Below are 22,322 nucleotides of genomic sequence, written 5' to 3' on the forward strand. Positions count from 1 at the left end.
AGGAGGTTCAGAATACAAATTGAGAAAATTTCTCATTGAAAAGTAAAATTAACCAAGTGGAAAAGGAGACAGAGAAGCTAAATGAAGAAAACAATACATTAAAAATTAGAATTGGGCAAGTAGAAGCTAATGACTCTAAGAGACCTCAGGAATCAGTCAAACAAAATCTAAAGAATGAAAAAAATAGAAGAAAATGTGAAATATCTGATTAGAAAAACAACTGACCTGGAAAATAGTTCCAGGAGAGATAATCGAAGAATTATTGGTCTACTTGACAGCCATGATGAAAAAAAGAGCCTGCATGGTATCTTCCAAGAAATCATCAAGAAAAACTTCCTCAAGGTCCTAGAACCAGAAGGTAAAATAGTTATCAAAAGAATCCACCGATCACTACCCAAAGAGATCCCAAATTGAAAACTCCAAGGAATATTGTAGCCAAATTTCAGAATTATTAGGTCAAGGAGAAAATGCTGTAAGCAGCCAGAAAGAAACAATTCAAATATTGCGGAACTACAGTCAGGATCACACAGGATTTTGCAACTTCTACAATAAAAGAAAGGAGGAATTGGAATATGATATTCCAAAAGGCAAAGGAGCTTGGACTACAACCAAGAATCAACTACCTAGTAAAAATGAGCATAATTGGGGGGTGGAGCCAACATGGCAACTGGAAAGCAGGGACTTGCTTAAGCTCTCCCTCAAATCCCTCCAAACACCTGTAAAAATGGCTCTGAACAAATTCTAGAACTGCAGAACCCACGAAATAGGAGAGGGAAACAGATCTCCAGTCCAGGAGAGGCTGGATGGTCGCTGGGAAGGGTCTATTTCATGGTGCTGGGAGTGGAGCAGAGTGCAACCCAATATGGGCCATACCAGGACAGACCAGACCTGGAGTCAGCCAGCTGGAACAGGCCCTAGGGACATGAATCATGGAGCTGCGGCAGTTACTGGACTTCTCAACCCACAAACGCCAAGGAGCGGGTTAGTGGGAAACTGCAGGGTCAAGTTTAGAGCTGTCCAGCCCCATCCCTGGGGGTGTCAGAGGTGGTGCATCAGTGGCAGTGGCAGCAGCAGGAAGCTCCTGAGGCTGCTTCCAGAGCTCCAGCATCAGGTGCTTCCCAAGTCCCTGGCTTACACAGTTCGAGGAATCTAGCAGCAGATGAGAGTGGGAGTGCAAGGAGTGCTTTGTGGGCACAGAGGCAGTTTCTCTTGCTGTGCTCTGCTTGGATTTGGATTGTGGTCGTAGTTGGAAGTTCTTTGGGGAGGAGGGGTGCTGCTGGGACAGAGCCTGGGGTGACAGTAGAGTAGAAGTAGCTCTGAAAACAGCAGTGCTTGGACCCTAAAGCTTGGAACAAAGTACTCTCTATTCTACAAGCAGTCATATCCTGACAAAAAGCTCAAGGGTCAAGTAGTTGGCTGGGAACAGGAACAGGCAGCAAAAACAGTCTCAGATTCAAACTCAGACCCAAACTCAAATTCTAGATTCCTTTTTTTGGTGACAAAGAAGACCAAAACATACAGCCAGAAGTCAACAAAGTCAAAGAGCCTACATCAAAAGCCTCCAAGAAAAATATGAATTGGTCTCAGGCTGTGGAAGGGCTCAAAAAGAATTTGGAAAATCAAGTAAGGGAAGTGGAGGAAAAATTGGGAAGAGAAATGAGAGTGATGCAAGAAAACCATGAAAAACAAGTCAATGACTTGCTAAAGTAGACCCTAAAAACTCCTGAAGAAAATAACACCTTAAAGAATAGACTAACCCAAATGGCAAAAGAGCTCCAAAAAGCTGATGAGGAGAAGAATGCCTTGAAAGGCAGAATTAGCTAAATGGAAAAGGAAGTCCAAAAGACCACTGAAGAAGATGCCACCTTAAAAATTAGATTGGAGCAAGTGGAAACTAGTGACTTTATGAAAAATCAAGATATTATAAAATGGACCCAAAGGAATGAAAAAAATGGAAGACAATGTGAAATATGTGAAATATCTCATTGGAAAAACCATTGAGCTGGAGAATAGATCCAGGAGAGATAATTTAAAAATTATTGGACTACCTGAAAGCCATGATCAAAAAAAGAGCCTTGATATCATCTTTCAAGAAATTATCAAGGAAAACTGCCCTGATATCCTAGAGCCAGAGGGTAAAATAGAAGTTGAAAGAATCCACCGATCGCCTCTTGAAAAAGATCACCAAAAGAAAACTCCTAGGAATATTGTCACCAAATTCCAGAGTTTCCAGGTCAAGGAGAAAATACTGCAAGCAGCCAGAAAGAAACAATTTGAATATTGTGGAAACACAATCAGGACAACACAAGATCTAGCAACTTCTACATTAAGGAATCTAAGGGCTTGGAATATGATATTCTGGAGGTCAAAGGAGCTAGGATTAAAACCAAGAATCACCTACCCAGCAAAACTGAGTAAAATATTCAAAAGCAAAATATGGATTTTCAATAAAATATAGGACTTTAAAGCTTTCACAATGAAAAGACCAGAGCTGAATAGAAAATTTGACTTTCAAATACAAGAATCAAGAGAAGCATGAAAAGGTAAACAAGAAGGAGAATTCATAAGGAACTTAGTAAAATTGAACTGTTTTGTTTGCATTCCTACATGAAGAGATGATGTGTGTAATTCAAGAGACCTTTCTCAGTATTAAGGTAGTTGAAGGGAATATACATACAAACATACATAGATATAGATACAGATACAGATATAGATATAGATATAGATATAGATATAGATATAGATATAGATATAGATAGATAGATAGAGGGCACAGGGTGAGTTGAATATGAAGGGATGATATCTAAAAAATAAAATAAAATTAAGGGGTGAGAGGAATATATTGAGAGAGGGAGAAAGGGAGAGATAGAATAGGGTAAATTATCTCACATAAAAGTGGCAAGAAAAAGCAGTTCTGGAAGGGAAAAGGGGGCAGGTGAGGGAGAATGAGTGAATCTTGCTCTCATCGGATTTGACTTGAGAAGGGAATAACATACACACTTAATTGGGTATCTTACTCCACAGGAAAGTAAGGGGAAAGGGGATAAAAAGGGAGGGATGATAGAAGGGAGGGCAGATAGGGGGAAGAGGTAATCAAAAGCAAACACTTTTGGAAAGGGACAGGGTCAAGGGAGAAAATTGAATAAAGGGAGATGGGATAGGATGGAAGGAAATATAGTTAGCCTTTCACAACATGAGCATTGTGGAAGTGTTTTACATAATGATACATATGTGACCTATGTTGAATTGCTTGCCTTCCTAGGGAGGATGGGTGGGAAGGGAAGAGGGGAGAGAATTTGGGACTCAAATTTTTAAAAGCAGATGCTCAAAAAAAGTTGTTTTTGCATACAGCTGGGAAACAAGATATGTATGGAATGGGGCATAGCAATCTATCCTGCCCTACAAGAAAGTAAGGGGAAAGGAGATGGGGGGGGTGTGGGGTGACAGAAGGGAGGGCTGACTGGGGAATGAGGCAATCAGAATGTATGCCATCTTGGAATGGGGGAGGAGGGTAGAAATGGGGAAAAAATTTGTAACTCAAAATCTTTTGGAAATCAGTGTTGGAAACTAAAATATTAAATAAAAATGATAAAATTAAAAAAAATGAGCAAAATTTTTCAGGTAAGGAGATGGACATTCAATGAAATAAGGGAATTCCGGACCTTCCTGATGAAAAGGCCAGAGCTCAATGGAAAATTTGATTTTCAAATACAAAACTCAAAAGAAACATAAAAAGGTAAATGGAGGAAAAATGTTATTTAATAAGAGAAAATTGTTTATATCCTTATATAAGATTACATCGATTTATATATATTATATATATGTCAATCTTCAGAACAATATAATTATTATGACAATTGAAAGGGATGTATATAGACTGAGTGTGTTATAAAGTGATGTGATAATAAAAACATAATTAAGGGATGCAAAGGTATTGTTCTGGGAGAAGAGATAAGGAGTAGGTAGAAAAGGGTAAATTATGCCACATGAAGAGGCACAAAAACATAGAGGGAAAGGAGGGAGGGAGAAAAGCAATGTTTGAACTTTACTCTCATCGGATTTAGTTCAAGGAGGGAAAAATATACTCTGATAAGTATAGAAATCAAAATTGTCCTGCAGGCAGTAGAAGGGGAAAGGGGAAAGAACAGGGAGTGGGGTGGATAGAAGGGAGGGAAGGAGTAGCAAGGGGAAAAGTGTAAGATAAAGGAGGGGTGTCATTAGGGAGGGAAAATTGAGGAAGATGGTGGTCAAAAGCAAAACTCTTTAGAGGAGTGGAAGGGAGAAGGGAGAAATAAAGGCATAAACCGGGTGGAGGGGGGAAATAGGATGGAGGAAGACACAGATAGTAATCATAACTGTGAATGTGAATGGAATGAACTTTCCCATAAAACGGAGGCAGATAACAGAATGAGTTAAAAACCATAATCCTACAATATGTTGTTTACAAGAAACACATTTTAAACAGGGGGATACATACAAGGTCAAGGAAAAAGGCTGGAGTAGAATGTATTGTGCTTCAGCTAAAATAAAAAAAAAAGCAGGGCTAGCAATCCTGATCTCAGACAAAACAAAAGCAAAGATAGATCTAATTAAAAGAGATAAGGAAGGACACTACATCCTGCTAAAAGGCACCATTGACAAGGAAGTAATATCATTACTTAACATATACGCACCAAGTGGTATAGCATACAAATTCTTAGAGGAGAAGTGAAGGTTGTTACAGGAAGAAATTGACAGCAAAACTATACTAGTGGGGGATCTCGACCTTTTCCTCTCCAAAACTTGATAAATCTAACCTCAAAATAAACAAGAAAGAAATTAAGGAGGTGAATAGAATTTTAGAAAAGGTAGATATGATAGACTTCTGGAGGAAACTGAATGGGGATAAAAAGGAATATACCTTTTTCTCCGCGGTATATGGCACATACTCAAAAACTGACCATGTACTAGGGCCTAAAAACCTCACAATCCAGTGTGGAAAGGCAGAAACAGTCAATGCATCCTTTTCAGATCATGGTGCAATTAAACTTATTTGTAATAAAGAACCATGGAAAGATAAACTAAAATTAATTGGCAACTAAATAATCTGATCCTAAAGAATGAGTGGGTCAAAGAACAAATCATGGAAACAATAACTTCATTCAAGAGAATTACAATAATGAGACAACATACTAAAATTTATGGGATGCAGCAAAAGCAGTTCTTCAGGGAAGTTTTATATCTCTAAATGCTTACATGAATAAAGTAGGGAAAAAGGGGATTAATGAATTGGGCATGTAACTGAAACAGCTAGAAAAAGAACAAATTGAAAATCCTCAATTAAATGCCAAATTAGAAATACTGAAAACCAAAGGAGATATTAATAAAATTGAAATCAAGAAAACTATTGAACTAATAAAACTAAGAGCTGGTCTTATGAAAAAAAAAATCAATAAAACCGACAAACCTTTGGTTAAGTTGATTAAAAAAAGAAGGCCAAATTACCAGTATCAAAAATGAAAAGGGTGAATTCACCTCCAATGAAGAGGAAATTAAAGCAATAATTAGGAATTATTTTGCCCAGTTGTATGCCCATAAATGTGACAACCTGAGTGAAATGGATGAATATTTACAAAAATATAAATTGCCCAGTTTAACAGAAGAGGAAGTAAAATACCTAAATAACCCAATCTCAGAAAAAGAAATTGAGCAAGCCATCAATGAAATCCCTAGGAAAAAATCTCCAGGGCCAGATGGTTTTACATGTGAATTCTATCAAACATTTAAAGAACAATTAATTCCCATACTGTATAGACTATTTGGGAAAATAGATGAAGAAGGAGTCCTACCAAATCCTTTTTATGACACAAATATGGTACCAATAGCTAAACTAGAAAGAGTCAAAACAGAGAATGAAAATTATGAGCCAATTTCCCTATTGAATATCGATGCAAAAATTTTAAATAAAATATTAGCAAAAATATTGCAGCAACTTACCACCAGAATAATACACTATGATCAGGTAGGATTTATTCCAGGAATGCAAGGCTGTGTTCAATATTAGGAAAACAATCAGCATAATTAATCATATCAACAACAAAACTAGCAGAAACCATATGATTATCTCAATATATGCAGAAAAAGCATTTGACTAAATACAACATCCATTGCTATTAAAAACACTAGGAAGCATAGGAATAAATGGAGTCTTCCTTAAAGTTATAAGTAGCATCTACCTAAAACCACCAGCAAGCATTATATGTAATGGGGATAAGTTAGATCCAAGCCCAATAAGATCAGAGGTGAAACAAGGATGTCCATTATCATCCCTATTATTCAATTTGGCACTAGAAATGTTAGCTTTAGCAATAAGAGAAGAAAAAAATGAAGGAATTAGAATAGGCAAAGAAGAAACTAAGTTATCTTTCTTTGCAGATGATATGATGATTTACTTAGAGAATCAAATAAAAAGCTACTTGAAATAATAAAAACTTTTGAAAAATTGCAGGATATAAAATAAACCCACATAAATCCTCAGCATTCCTGTATATTACTAACAAAGCTCAAGAGCAACAGATAGACAGAGAAATTCCATTTAAAGTCACTGTAGATACTATAAAATATTTGGGAGTCTACCTGTAAAGACAAACCCAGGGCCTATATGAACATAATTATGAAACACTTTTCACACAAATAAAGTCAGATCTAAATAAATAGAAAAAATCAGTTGCTCGTGGTTAGGCCAAGCTAATATAATAAAAAAGGACAATTTTACCTAAATTAATTTACTTATTCAGTGCCATATCAATCAAACTACCAAAAATTATTTTACGGATCTGGATAAAATAATAACAAAATTCATCTTTGAAGAACAAGAGGTCCAGAATATCAAGGGAATTAATGAAATGAAATACTAAGGAAGGTGGCCTAGCCATACCACATATCAGACTGTACTATAAAGCAGCAGTCATCAAAACTACTTCGTACTGGCTAAGAAACAGAGTGGCAGATCAGTGGAATAGGTTAGGTACACAAGAAGCAGTCAACGACTACAGCAATCTACTCTTTGATAAACCCAAAGAATCCAACATCTGGCCTAAGAATTCACTATTTCACAAAAACTGCTGGGAAAGTTGGAAAATGGTAGGGCAGAAACTGGGAATAGACCAATATCTTACACTGTATACCAAAATAAAGTCAAAATGGGTTCATGATGTAGGAATAAAGGCTGATACTGTAAGCAATTTGAGAGAGCAAGGAATAGTTTACCTATCAGATTTATAGGAAAGGGAAGAATTCATGACCCAACAAGGGATAAAGAACATTACAAAATGCAAAATGGGTAATTTTGATTATGTCAAATTGAAAAGTTTTTGCATAAACAAAGCCAATGCAACAAAGATTTGGAGGAAAGCAGAAAATCAGGAGAAAATCTCTATAACCAGTGTCTCTGATAAAGGTTTCATCTCTAAAATATACATGGAACTGAGCCAGATTTATAGGAATATGAGTCATTCCCCAATTGAGAAATGTCAAAGGATATGAACAGGCAGTTTTGAGGGGAAGAAATTAAAGATATCTATAGGCATATGAAAAAATGCACTAAATCACTACTGATTAGAGAAATGCAAATCAAAACAACTCTTAGGTACCACATCTCTCCTGTTAGATTGGCTAACATGACAAAATAGGAAACTGATAAATGCTGGAGAGGATGTGGGAAAATTGGAACATTGTTGTGTTGTTGGTGGAGTTGTGAACTGATCCAGCCATTCTGGAGATCAATTTGGAACTATGCCCAAAGGGCTATAAAAACATGAATACCCTTTGACCCAGCAATACCATTTTTAGGGCTGTATCCCAAAGAGATCACAGAAGTAGGAAAAGGACCCTGAAGTACAAAAATATTTATAGCAGCTCTTTTTGTGGTAGCAAAGAATTTGAAATCAAGAGGATGCCCATCAATTGGGGAATGGCTAAACAAGTTGTGGTTTTTGAATGTAATGGAATACTATTGTGCTATAAGAAATGGGGAATATATGGACTTCATAATAACCTGGAAAGACCTACATGATCTGATGCTGAGTGAGGGGAGCAGAACCAGGAGAACATTGTACACAACTACAGTCATACTACTTCTGTGATGACTTACTTTGATAGACTTGGCTCTTCTCAGCAATACAAGGTTCAAAGACAGCTCCAAAGGACTCATGATGGAAAGAGCTATCTACATCCAGAGAAATAACTACAGAGTCTGAACACAGATTGAGGCAAACTATTTGCACTCTTTTTTCTCTCTCTCTTCTTTTTGGTTTTGTTTCTTCTTTCTCGTGATTCATTCCATTGGTCATAATTCTTCTTTACAACTTGACTATTATGTAAATAAGTTTAATGTGAAGGTATATGTAGAACATATATCAGATTCCATACTGTCTTGGGGGAGAGGGAGAGAGGAGGGAGGGGAAGAAAATTTGGAACTCAAAAACTTGTGGAACTGAGTGCTGTAAACTAAAAATAAAAAATCTAATTAAAAAAAGAAAATGATTTTAATATGAGATAACGTTAAAACATGCAGCCCTGCCCAATTTCTGGCAAATTTCAAACAGAGAAATGTGTAGCAGGGCTTGTTTGTGCAGACTCAGTTTACCTAACATGGAATATTCTTACCCTCAACCATCTGGTTGGGGTATTTTCTTTGATTGGCTGTGCAACCTGAAAGTCTCCCAGGGAGACTGGGACAGTGGCTCTTTCTGGCTAGTGTTCTTGGCTACTGCTAACCAGTGGCCCAACTTCTTTCCTTTGCTCCCTCTCTTTTAACCCTGTTCCAAGAAATGGGCCTGGGGGTGTTTGTTTCTATTCTATGTCATTTGTCCTTGGTTTCAGGAGCTGAAGGTAATCCCCACTGGACCTCAGGGTTTGATCCATGACCACCTTGGAACCAGTATTCTAGGTAGGATGGTGTAGCCAGTAAGCCTCAGAGGGAAGCCCTTGAGAAGTCAGGGTGTCTGGGACTTGAGCCCAAGGTGGAGATTGGACTTGCAACTGGGACTGTATTCTAGCACTTCTTAAACTGTGGGTCATGATGCTATATGGGGTCATGAAAAATTTGGCAATGGTAGAAGGTTTCTGAATGCAGAATGACCAAAAATTAATTAAAAATAAAACGCATAATGAATCAGAGGTGTTTCTGGCAGTGCTTGCCCTTGTTGCATCACGCAACTTCACTGAAGCTTTGGTTCTGAACACAAAGCATGCGCACTTTGCACTGTGCATGCCCTCAGGCCACACAACCAAAAAGGGGTTCTGAGCAGAAAAAGTTTAAGAAGCCCTGAGCTATAGGAACAGAGCCTCCCCCTCCCTACCCCAACCACCCCAGAGACTGAAGTGGTACAAAGTGGCAAGTGAGATTACACCTCCAACATGTTGGAGAGTGAGTTTGCGTTTTTGTTATTATACCTTTGAGGTAAATGTAACTTTGTAAAGGTTTTAAAAAAGGCAATATAAAATTCACATGTGATCCATTGTCTAGTGCAGCAGGGCATTCTCAAATTTCACCATCGTTTTTGTATAGGCTGTTGTTGTTGTTCAGTTTTTCCAGTAGTTTCCAACTCTTTGTGACCCCCAATTGGTGTTTTCTTGGCAAAGATACTGTAAGTGGTTTACCACTTCCATCTTCACCTCATTTTCAGATGCGGAAACTGAGGCAAATGGGGTTAAGTGACTTGTCCAGGGTCATCCAGCTAGTAAATGTTTGAGGCCAGATTTGAACTCAGGGAGATGAGTCTTCCTGACTCCAGGCCTGGCACTCTATCCAGTGTGCCACCTAGCTGCCCTCTGTATAGGGTAGAATAAGTCAACATATAATGGGCCCATCAGCAACTAAGGATAATGTTATGCATTCTGCTTTTGTGGCCTGGGATGATCTCACTCTTTGGCCCTTTATTTGTTTCAGTGCTGAATCCTTGAAATTCAGCATCTCACATACCAATTCTGCTTTCTTGCCTCAGACCCACATATCATTTGTTAACATGGGCTCTGTAATGACTATACAACATGTCACAGCTTCCTTTCTTCCCAGAGGAGCAGGACAATGGAGTTACATGACAACCAGCCAATTAGAAAGATTTCGGAGGCTCAGAGCTGCTTGACATACCAGCGATCCTTTTCGAGTAAACACTAGCCAAATCTGGAGATGCCTGTAGCTGCCAGAAACCACAGAACCAGCTTTGATCAGCTCTAGGGCAACCTTGAGCAGAAGCTGCAGGCTCAAGAAAGAGGGTTTCTCTATTCTGCTTGGTGCCTCTCCTAGGAGAAACTGATCACCTCAACTCTTATCATCATGTAGGTGGACTCAACCATGGATAGTTAACATCTTCTCAACTCCCTTAGCTGCCTCTTATGACTGGAGGGCAAGAGGGTGAAGCAGTAAGCTTTTCCCAAAACCTTCCTTTCTAGAGCGCTCTGAATTTTCCAGGTAACTCCATTTTCTGTCAGTGGCCCTGCTTGGTTTCCTCCATAGAATATTGTGGCACTTTCCGGTGTATTCCCCCGTTTTTCAGCTTTCTTTTGTGCATCGTCTCCCCTGTTAGATAGTAAGCAAGGACTGCCTTAGTCTTATTTGTATTCCCAGAAGTTAGCACACAGTGGGCACTTAATAATGTTTACTGAATTGAAATTGAAATGATAAAGAAGGAAGGCATTTTAGTCCATTTGTCCTTAACTATCTTTCTTTTCAATTCATTGAAATCTTTCCTAAAATCAGTCTGCTCCCAGTAAGTGAAGCTTAAAATGTCCCTGTTGCTTTTGGGGTCATCCTGTTTAAAAGAGGGAACATTATAGAATTATTTAAAACAGCTGAAAAAGAATTGGGACAATGTGAAGTGAACATTAGAAGGATAAGACAAGGGGAAAATTTTCTGTCTATTTTGTAAATCGTCTGACCGGTTGATTACTCCCAATTGCTCAATACAGTGACAATACAGGATAATGTACTTGTTTGGCCATTTCAGTCACATCCAAGGAGAGAGTAGTTTCTTCCTCCCCAAATTCCCATCTTTTCCTCCCCAGAAACCAATTCTTCCTATTTATCAGAATCTGATTCAGAGTAGAATTTTCTTTGTTGGTTCTGCCATTTTTTAAGAGATGAAATAGTAAGGCCAAATTAAGAAGTTGTTAGCTGCTGTGGTTCTGGGAGGAGGAGAGGGGGAGTGTGGAATACACACACACACACACACACACACACACATACACAGATATAGAGACAGAGACAGACAGTCAGAGAATAAGAAGATGACAACAAAAAAGACAACAACAAAGAAGAAAAAGAACAACAAGAAAAAAGAATAGGGAGAATAAGAAGTCAAAGATCCAGCAGAGATGTGAATAATTGCAGGCCCCAACACTATTATTCCTCTGTACTAGGGTCTGGTCTGCTCCCCAGACTCCTCTCTAGTTCCTCTTTCTGGGGTACACTCCCAAGACAAAAATCTGTTTCTCCCTCCAATACACATCATGCTTCCCTCTTTGATATTCTTCACGCAGAGAAATACAGACTCCTGCATTTTGCAATATTCTTTCTTTGATAATACATTTGAAATACATCAGCCTCTATTTTTATATCAGTCATGACATGAAACTTGTATTTAGCATATAAATAATGCTGCACTAAGCATTAAACATGCAGCATATACAGCAATAAAACCATAGTGTGCCTGCAATTAATGTATAGTAAATAAAACAGTAAAACAGGCAAATTGAAGGTGTAGAAAAATGAAATGCAGAGCATACAAAGGCTGCTACCATGACCGCATGGACATACCAACAATGAATGTGTTTGTAGGTAAGAGTATCCATTAAATTAATATCTCATGCCTATTAATAGCATCTAATCTTAATACATCAGTCATTAGCATCACTTCCTGGTACTTAGCATTTCTAATCTTTTGAAGGAGACTGGGCTGAGAATGAGAGAGAAAATATAAATGCAGAAAAAATTTAAAAGACCAAGAATAAATGAGTGAATGAAAAAGCATTTATTAAATATATATCATGTGCCTGTCATTGTGCTCAATGCTAGGGATACAAATAGAAAAAGTGAGACAATCCATGTTGTCAGGGAGCTCATACTCTGAGTGGGGAGCACAATACAGAAAAGAGGGTTCAGCTGCTGAATCATTGGGAGGGTTCAGACATTATAAGGGTTCAGTGTCAGGGAAAATGGCAAGGCCTGGGCACTTAACATGCATCAGCAGGTCAGATGGCAATGTTGGGGAGTTCTGGATGCCATAGAAACAGGACAGATGATAAGGTTCCAGGGACCTTAGGAATCAGTGGTAGTATAGATGGTAAAGCCTAGGGCTTTTGCATCTCACTGAAATAATAATAGCAGCTCAAGACAGTATATGAGGAGCTATTTCTGCTCTGGGATGGGATGGGGGGGGGGGTTAAGGGTTGGAGGGTCTGCCTCACCACCATTAGAAGATAGAGAGTGGAAAGTGGACTTGAGATACTGAGTGAAACAGGGATTCTGGTCTCTCTCAGAGGAAAGAAATGGGGAAGGGGCTCAAAATGTCCAGCCAGGAGGGGTGAAGAAGAAATTGCAAGAATGTTAGGGGAGAATGGGAGTCCTCTGTTCTCATTGGTGACTATTCCTGCAGGTCATCTTGGATGAGGTCTTGGCAACCTAGGTCTGATAGAGGAAGAGGGGAAGGGAAGGAGGAAGGTGGAAAGGCACCCCTATTGGCAGCTCCCCTCCCCCTCACCAATTGCTCCAGGTGGTGTCTGAGTGGCCCAGGTTATGTTAGGGCTGGGAGGAAATGAATAAAATATTAAAAATCCTAGACAGAAGTCCCCACAATTACTCAACCTCTGTGCTACACTCTGTATGTAGTAGACATAAAACCCTATGTGTTCGTTATAGGGATTTTGCTTGTAAGGCAATTTTAAAGCAATTATGAGATGCAGAATGTCAGGTTGTACCTCACAGACTCCTTTAGTTATAGACCAATGTTGCCCTAACTCTTTAATATTAGCTTAACATTTTTTTCTTGGTATCTTTTGCTTTTAATCACCAGAATTTCTCCCAGTTTCCTTCCCTGAGAGCCATCTCATACAGTGATATTTTTTCCAGTTTTTAAAATTTTGAGTTCTAAATTCTATCCCTCCTTCTCTTCCTTCTCTACCCCCTCCCTGAGCAATCAGATATAGGTTATACATGTACAATCATGTAAAATGTTCCTATATTAGTAATTTTGCACAAGGATACTTGAATAAAAGGAAAAAAGAAAGAAAATGAAAACCAGCCTGCTTCAGTCTGGATTCATCAATATCAGTTCTTTCTCTGGAGGCACGTAGTATGCTTCATTGTTAGTCCTTTGGGATTGTCTTGGATCATTGTATTGCTGAGAATAGCTAAGTCATTCACAGTTCTTCACTGAACAATATTGTATAGCAATATTTTTGAAAGAAAAAGAGGAAGAGAAAAATAGCACAATTAATCAGTTAAGGAAAAAGTCTGCAGTATATGAAATGTTCCTTGACTCATTGTTAATGCTTCCACTAGTTTCAAAGGAAATTGAGGGGGATCTCTTCTGATATTTGCTTATAAATTAAAATTGCTGAAGTATTAACATTCAAAAATCTCTAATTTATTAGCTTTGAGTTCCCACTGCAATTTACAAAAATTGGAGAAGCCTCTTTTCTCATGCATTTTCTCTCTTTTCTCATTTTCAGACCTTGATCTCATAGGCTTTATTCAATCCACTATTACTAGCCATAAAACTTATTTATAATAATAAAAAATACAGAAACAGAAGACTATTTCAACAATGTATTAGTAATGAGGAAGGTCACAGCCAAAATCACCTCTCATCAAGAGCTGTGAATTCTGACTCCTCCCAAACCCTGCAAACACAATTCAACAATTCAGATTTCTCAGGAGCCCAATTAAAGTCTCTCTGGCATTCTTCTTAAAAGGTCTTCTCTACAGAATAAGAATCAAACTCCATTGTCTCACAATATTTCCTAATGTTTTCTGAAAGATGATGCATCTTTGAGTTTTCTCTGGAAAGGAGTCCACTCTCAGTGTCTTGCACAGTCTGTCAAATGATGACAGCTGTCTATCCCCATGGCAGCAACACTGACAAGATCCAAAGTCTTTGTCTATCACCATGGCAGCAACACTGACAAGATCCAAAGTCTTTCTGAGAGGGGCTATTTTAGTTGGCACCACAGCTGGAATTCATTCTCTTCTCAATGTCACTTCTGAGAAGACTTATTTTCTTCAAGGCTCAATTCGAGGGGTATATCTATTATAAAGAAGTCTTTCCTGATGACCATGGCTGTTAGTGTTGGCTTCCTCTGTATGCATACTTATCATGATGTGTTTCTCTAGTAGAATGTTGAGAGGCAGCAGAAAGTTGAAGGCAGGAACTGTTTTTCTTTTTTTTTTATATCTCCAGCACCTGCCACAGTGCCTTTCCTGTAGTAGACAAAATAAATATTTATGGAAATGGATGGATCCCCATGTATGCCCACTTTCCCCATTAATGTTGTATGTGGATTAGAAATTCTGGGAGAAGGAAAAGCTGTAACAGTAGATTTCCATTTCTACTTCTCACTCGGTTGGTGCTATAAGAATATCATGATGTCCCTTGTCACTGTGGAAGAGGTGAATGGATCCTATATTTCTAGATTTCACAAAGATCAGTCTGATGAATAATGAGCCAACTAGTCTTATCCTAAAAAATTTAATCATAGAATATTAGTTACAGGACTCTCTTGTCTCTTCACTTACTTATGCAGACTAGAAGAACAGGCCATCAGTTTTATATTGCAATTCGAAAGGCTGGTTGGAAGCAAAGGTTCCCAAACTTATTTGGCCTACCTCCCCCTTTAAAAAATTACTCATTGCTCCCCACCCCCCAGAAATCTACTTTCTTTAACCTTTTAATGTTTTTTGGAAATTTGCATCATTTAAAAATATAAATTTTTAAAAATGATGCATCCTAAATTTAATAATTTATTGTCAATTTGTTTTCCTGCATTGAAATTTTGATGATGCTATATTGCATCATGTAACTGTATATCATTGTATTATGAACAAGTCATTACACACACATGTTCCTGCCGATGCATATTAGACTTCTTGACAAGGCGCAACATGCTTACCTGCCAACACTTGCTTGTTAAGGCCTGTTGGTAGACTTGACCATTGATCACTTATAACTTGCATTTTGTGTATTTACTTGGAAAGTAACATAATCAGTATGACTTTAACTCTGTTGACCTTGGAAAGAGCTGTTAAGCTGTTAACTTAGGAATTTTTACACATGAGGAAATAACACAATCAATGACTGGGGAGATATGAACCCATAGTTTATTGGGACCAGGGGATAATGTTGAACCATGGATGGGGAAACAAACATCTTGAAACATGGGTGCTAAGGCATCTGAAGAGGGAATAGGGGTAGGGACTGGGGGCATAGTGGGGCAAAGGAGGGGCTTCCTCCTCCTTCACCCCAGTGCATCATTTGGTAGGTTTTCTTTTAACTAATGATTATCACTAAGCTTTATTGTTTCTATGTTGCTGAAGGACACAAATATGGTCAGCATCCTCTAAACTTGGGTCTTCGGTGCAAAGCCCTGCTTTCTCTGTTCTGATCACAGCATTCACCTTGGTTTGCTCTGCCTTTGCAGACAGACATTAAGGAACTTCATTGCTCAGACTTCAGATCTCAAGACAGACACAGGGCATTGTGTATCCTCATTTATATTTTATAGTTCAGCAATTCATCTGTTACTTAGAACTTTCAAAAATTTGTTTTAATTTGTGGGATAAAACAAGAATTTCCATAACATAGCACAATAAAAAAATGATTGTACATGAAACTACGAATCTACCATGCAACTCGCTATTCCTTTCAAATATACAACAAAATTATCATGTAAATTTTTTCTTTTTTTTCTTCCCCACCTGCCCTAGAAATAGCTACTGTTAGACACGTACATATGCATGTGTGTGTGTAAAATTATTCTATGCATACTTCTATTTATCAGTTATTTCTGTGGATACAGATGGCATTTTTCTTCATGTGACCTTTACAGTTAATTTGGGTATTTATAATAGACAAAATAACTTATGTGCTGAAAGTCATTCTTTTTTTTTTTTTGGAATTTTTTTAAATTTAAATTTATTTATTTAACATATTTGGTTTGTTCAAAAACAAAAAAAGTTTTTGTATGCAACTAAAAAATAAGATACACAGGCAATGGGGTGTAGAAATTTATCTTGCCCTGAAAGTCATTCTTAAAACAATATTGCTGTTACTAAATACAATGTTCTTTTGCTTCTACTCATTTTGCTTTTCATCATTTTGTGCAAATCTTTCCATGTTTTTCTAAGATCATTGAGCTCATCACTTCTTACAGCACAGTAGTATTCCATCATAATCATATACCAGAACTTGTTCAGCCATTCCCGAATTGATGGGTATCCCTGCAATTTCCAGTTGTTTGCCAGCTACCACAGAGCGTTTTTAAAAATTGTCTGGAACACAAACAGGCTAAGTGACTTACCCATGGTCACAAGCCAGTATTTATGAGTTAGGGGTTGCATTGCAGTCTTTTTGATGCCACAGTGGATCCTCTATCCACTTCGTGGTTGTGCTTCTTCACAATATTGCTTAACAACAATGACCATGATGATGATGACAAACATCTTTTGATCTTCTCAGTTAGCCCATGAGCTTGGGTACTTTTTCCATGGGTTGTAGTAGTTAAAAACCTAATCACCAAAGGTACCACCATCTTTTTAGTTACTCTACTTGCCATCTTTGGGGCATCTTTGAATTAGCCCTCCCTATCATCCCCCTTCCTACAACCAATAAGTCACTCCACTTTGCTAATTCTATTCTCCAACAGCTTTCACATCACTCCTATTCTCTCTACTCTTATGGCTATTACCCTAGTTGAGATTTTCATTATCTCTTACCTGGACTATTGTAACAGACTCCTAATATGTCCCCCTGCCTTAAGTCTCTCCCCATTCTAATCCATCCTTAACACAACTTACAAATTGATATTTCTATAAGCATAGGTTTGACCATGCCACTTTTCTGCCCAAAAAGTCACCAGTGGTTGCTTGGATCGTAGTTGCTCATATACATGCAATTTGCCATCATTATATATTAAACTCCTAACAGACAAAAGAGCTGTGTCATATTTGTCCTTGTGTACTGCCCCTTCTGTATATGAATAGTTTGGTTCATGAAAGGTGCAGAAGAAGAACATTTCTATAAGAAAATTTGTCAAGATCTATTTATGAGCAAATGAAAGGTGCAAGATAAAATGTTAAGGAAAGGAACAGACCATTCCAAGGCCCAAATAGAGTGGCTCCTCAGATGAATATTCTGAGAGAAGCTTTTTGAAGCCAGGGCAATGACTGAGGTAGCCATGGCTATAGGGCAAAGTGATTCATCAGCTGATTGGCATGTGACTATTTTTAGAGTTTTAAAGGTAACAACTTTTAAAGTTGTAAATCAAATGTTTGGAGGCTAAGGAGAAATCATGCAAGTACTTCTGGGTGCATATCTGGCAAAGATGGATTTCTTGAGTTTTATCTCATAAGTAAAGATGAGTCACTGATGACCAGGAGGCTCTGATTTGAGATATTAAAAACTGTTAATAAGGCATCAGGATGCCTTATAATCTAAAAAGAGATAGAAAAAGAAGCAAGAAAGAACTAAACACACCACTATAATGGTGTAATGCTTTCTCAGTGTCTTGTAAAGACAATGTGAGTGAAAATAACTGGTTATTGCTTCATTGACTCAAGGGCTGAAGAGGAGTAGTTTTGCCCAGGGAGAGAATGGTGAGACCAAAAGGGGAGCAGCTGTCAGAGAGGTGGCTTCATGAGATGCAGACAGTACATGAAGAATTGTGAGTTATTCAGGGTACGTTGGTTTCCCCACTCATACATCTACCTGGTAGGTTTGTATAGTGTGTGGCTACCCTCCCCTACGGACACTGAATGCATTGATGGAAGCATGTGACCAAGATTTATTGGAAAAATGGGATGTGTTGGTTGTTCCTATATTTGCTTTGTATTGAGTAACTGAGATATTTGATTATTCATGCTTTTGCATTCTGTTGAATAATTATTGTTACCATTCCTGCTATTGCCTTCTGATGAACAAATGTTATGATCATTCTTATTTTTGCCTTTTAAATATTTTGCGTTTGAATCAATGGTGTAACGGTGACTGATATAATGTAAATGGAAAGCATGCCAGTGAAAGCTTAGGAACTCTAGCAATTAGTAGACAGAGTGTATAATGCCCTCTCCCCGTCCCTAGTTACCACTAGGAGAGGGGGGGAGGGAGGGGTAGAGAAAGAGAGAGAGAGAGGGAGAGAGAGAGAGGGAGTGAGTGAGGGTGAGAGAGAGTGAGAAAGGGAGGGATAGAGAGGAGAGAGAGGAGGGGGGGAAGGAGTAGGGAGAGGGAGAAGGGAAGAGGGAGGGGAGGAGGAGGGGGGAGGGAGAGAGAGAGGGAGGGACAGTGAGGAGATTATAGCAATAGGGTATACCCCAGCCCCCCATCTTCAGACCTGCCAGAGTGCAGATTGCCTCAGCCAGTGGGAGCACGTCAGGTATTAGCAGGGAAAGGATCCCAAGCATAGTGCTCATTAGAAGACAGTTCAACAGTGGGAGGGGGAATAATCAAGTGGAGAAAATACTGGGTGGATTTACTTGAAATGAGGCACAGCTCTGTGTACATTGAGTCCCAATGGTGTGAGGAAGGATGGTACCACTGCTTAAGTGTAGCTGTAGATCCTGGGCTACACTTTGTTGACAATCTTACTTGATTCTTTCCATGTTTATTTCCTCCTTAAGTTTTATCTCATTTTGTTTAGAGCTTTTTTAGTTATATGGCAAATGGATCATTGTCTTAAAAATATTTGAGGAAAATGCAATGTTTTAGAACTTTGATCACTAAACATAAGCTTCAAAAGAACCTTTATCTTTGGTTAATTGTCCCCTTCCCATCACCTACAAATAAATATCTAGTTCTCCCATCCCAATAATATAGAGGCTAGACAGGCAATATTCAGATTTTTGGAAATATAGAACAGAAGCAGTAGCCTTCCATAATGTTTGACACTTTCTCTATGTGGAGCAGAATAGAATGTAATTAAGGAGGAAAGAAACAAGCATTTGTTAATTGCCTACTATGTGCCAGGCACTAAACTCTTTACAAATAGCTTTTCATTTGTTGCTCACAACAACCCAGGGAGGCAGGTGCTATTGTTATCCCCATTTTACAGTTAAGGAAGCTGAGGCAGAAAGAGGCTAAGAACTTGCCCAGTGTTTGAGGCCAGATTTGAATTCAGATCTTTCTGACCTAGGTCTAGCACTCTATCCACTCTAGCTGACTCTTAATCTTCAACAATCGAATAACTGATAAATCAGATATTTCTTCTAAGTTTAGATTGCTTTGATGAAACTAGTGTTACTAGTTTATGAAGCAGTATAATCTTTAGATGCAATGCGTTTTTTTTAAATGTACCAGGAATTAGGAGATCAAAGTTCTCATCTTATTTGTCACTTTGTGAACTTGGACAAGCTAAGTATTATCTCTGAGTCTTAATTCCCTCTGTAAAATGAGGATAGAGTTTCCTTTTATGATCCTGTCTTACACTCTGATCCCATAGAAATGTCTCTAATAATATCCTGTACATATTATTTTAATTTAATATAACATATATTCCTGACAAGGGGTCCCCCCACTGCGATGCTGATGCCTTGACTTTTGGGTTGTGGTTTTGACTTCCATTTGGCTTCCTAAGCCAGGCAGGATTAGCTCAGTTTGAAGTTATTCTTAAAATACAGTGTGGGAATTAAACAGATGAAAGTGACCTTTCTTCCCAAGTTATTGTATTTTCTTCCTTAATGAACAAGAAGGAAGAGTTAGGATTCCACATTAACTGAAATGCCATTAGATAGGGAAAAACACAACAACATAGAACTCAATGTGACATTTCCATTAAAAAATACTCCCAAGCATGAGGTGTACAGAGGAAGTAATTATCTTTAATAAAATGTAAAATTGTCAGTAACCAGAACTCAAAAAATTCTATTTATTACTGCCCATATTTTAAAAGGTTTTTCATGTTTCCACAATTTTATGGAAGTAGTTTTATGGTTGGCTTTTTCATTTGTATTTGCCTCAAGTGTAGTATAGATTATTATCCGTTATAATCCATCATGGATGCCTAGAAAAATTAGCATCATCACACACAGGCCTAGAGGAGATGGAATGGCACTTTTTTTGTCCTCCTTTAAGACATTCCTTGATAATTTAATGGGAAGGAGAAAACTGTGAGACATTACTTATCAATTAAAGCCTTCCCTAATTTCTCCCTTAAAGTATGAATTTATAAACAAACATATCTCCACTGAAGCAATTTATAAAGAAACTTATCTCCACTCAGAGGAATAGCTTAATTTTTAAAATTGGCTGATTATGTTTTAATTTCCTGAAATAAGTATTGGGATGAAGATATATGAATTAGGTCAAAAGAAATATAGTATAAGCTAAACCAAAAGCAAGAACACATTTCCAATCAATTAACCAGTTACCAAGCATTTATTTATAAGCTATACAAAGATAAAAATGACACAGTCCCCATCCTCATTCCAGTTGGGAAGACAACATGTATATAAATAGTTGTGTTAGAAATACACTTGACACTGAAATTCAGGTATCAAGGGCAATTTATTATTATTGAGGAATTCAAAGGAATTGGTAAAAGTTCCTGGCCAGGAGCAGAGTCCACCCTTCTTTAGGAAGGGAGAGTGGGGACTGCAGGAGTGAGACCAACTTTATTCTGTTAGACTGACATAAACTGATGTACCATCAGCTCAGTGCCTCCCTTCAGAGAACAGATTGGTTTGCTCCCTTCTAGGTCACAATCTTCCCTATATGCCCCCAACATGCAACTCCTTGGCCTGTTCCTCCATCCTCAACATACGTCCCATGTTCATAAATGGCCGAAAACTCCTCCCTGTGTGTGTGTGAGATAATATTCAATTAGCCAATTAAACATGCCTGGTAGCCATTTGACCCAGTTCTCTCTTCAACCCTGACCGTTATCTGGCCAGTTTAGACCAGTTCTCCTACATCCTGGGTCTGAGGCATCCACCAAAACCACAAAGTTGATCTGGATTGGTTGAGGACTCTCATCCTGGCTAATTTTTACTCCTTCTTTGTTCAAGCCAACACTTCATTAATTATTCTGTGGAACTCAATTAACTCTCCTGTGGAAACCTAACTTTCCCTAACTTTACTCAGTGGAAACCTAACTTTCTCTATCTCTCACAAGTGCATACAAGGTACATACAGAGTATATGGAAGCTAACCTTGGAGGGGAAGTCTCCAGCAGCTGGGGGCACCAGCAAAGCCCTCCTATAGGAGGCGATATTTTAGCTGAGTCTATGCTTGAGGCAGGGAGATCAATTAAGAGATTACTGTGATAGTCTAAGGGAGTGGTAATGAGAGTCTGAACTAGGATGGCAGCTGTGTGAGCAGAGATACAAAGTAAATTGAAAACAACACACAGAGGTAATCACATGTGATTGGTTGTACTTGTAACTATACCTATGGACTATAATATTCAGTGACTAGAACAACCTATGGAGATCATGCATCATATATATGTGTGTGTGTGTGTGTGTGCGTGCGCGTGTGTGTGTGCTTAGGTACAGTGTATGTGTGCACACATGCATATATATGCACAAATATATGTATATATGTATATATACCCACAATACATATATACGATGCGTATACATGTGTGTATGATTAAAGTCCCCCTGCTTGATTCTCTTCATCTCTTACAGCAGGGTAGTCAGTACCCAGCCCACTGAGCCAGCAGGAAGTGCTGCCTTCCCCTCCATTACCTCTGTTTCTTTTTCAGGAAGTGAGTGTTCCTTCTTCCCTGACTGAGGTAGAGTAGGAAGACAGCAGCTCTGCTTGCATTATGTGTGTGTGTATACACATACACACAATACACACGTGTACATATGCACACACAAACACATATATACACATATGCATATATGCACACATAGATCGATTGATCAAATGTTAGGCCCCCCCCCCTTAGAATGTGAGCTTCTTGAGGGCAGGTACCATGCTTGTACCTTTCTTTCTATCCCTAGCATTTAGTGGAGTGTCTGACACATGGTAAATGCTCAATAAATGCTTGCTGTTTTGCAGAAGACAAAATGCTGTCGAATGGGACATATTTTCGGAGATGGCCAATATGTGGATTTGTTTTGCTTGAAT

Source organism: Trichosurus vulpecula, chromosome 6 (genome assembly GCF_011100635.1).
Source record: "Trichosurus vulpecula isolate mTriVul1 chromosome 6, mTriVul1.pri, whole genome shotgun sequence".
Classification (NCBI taxonomy): Eukaryota; Metazoa; Chordata; class Mammalia; order Diprotodontia; family Phalangeridae; genus Trichosurus; species Trichosurus vulpecula.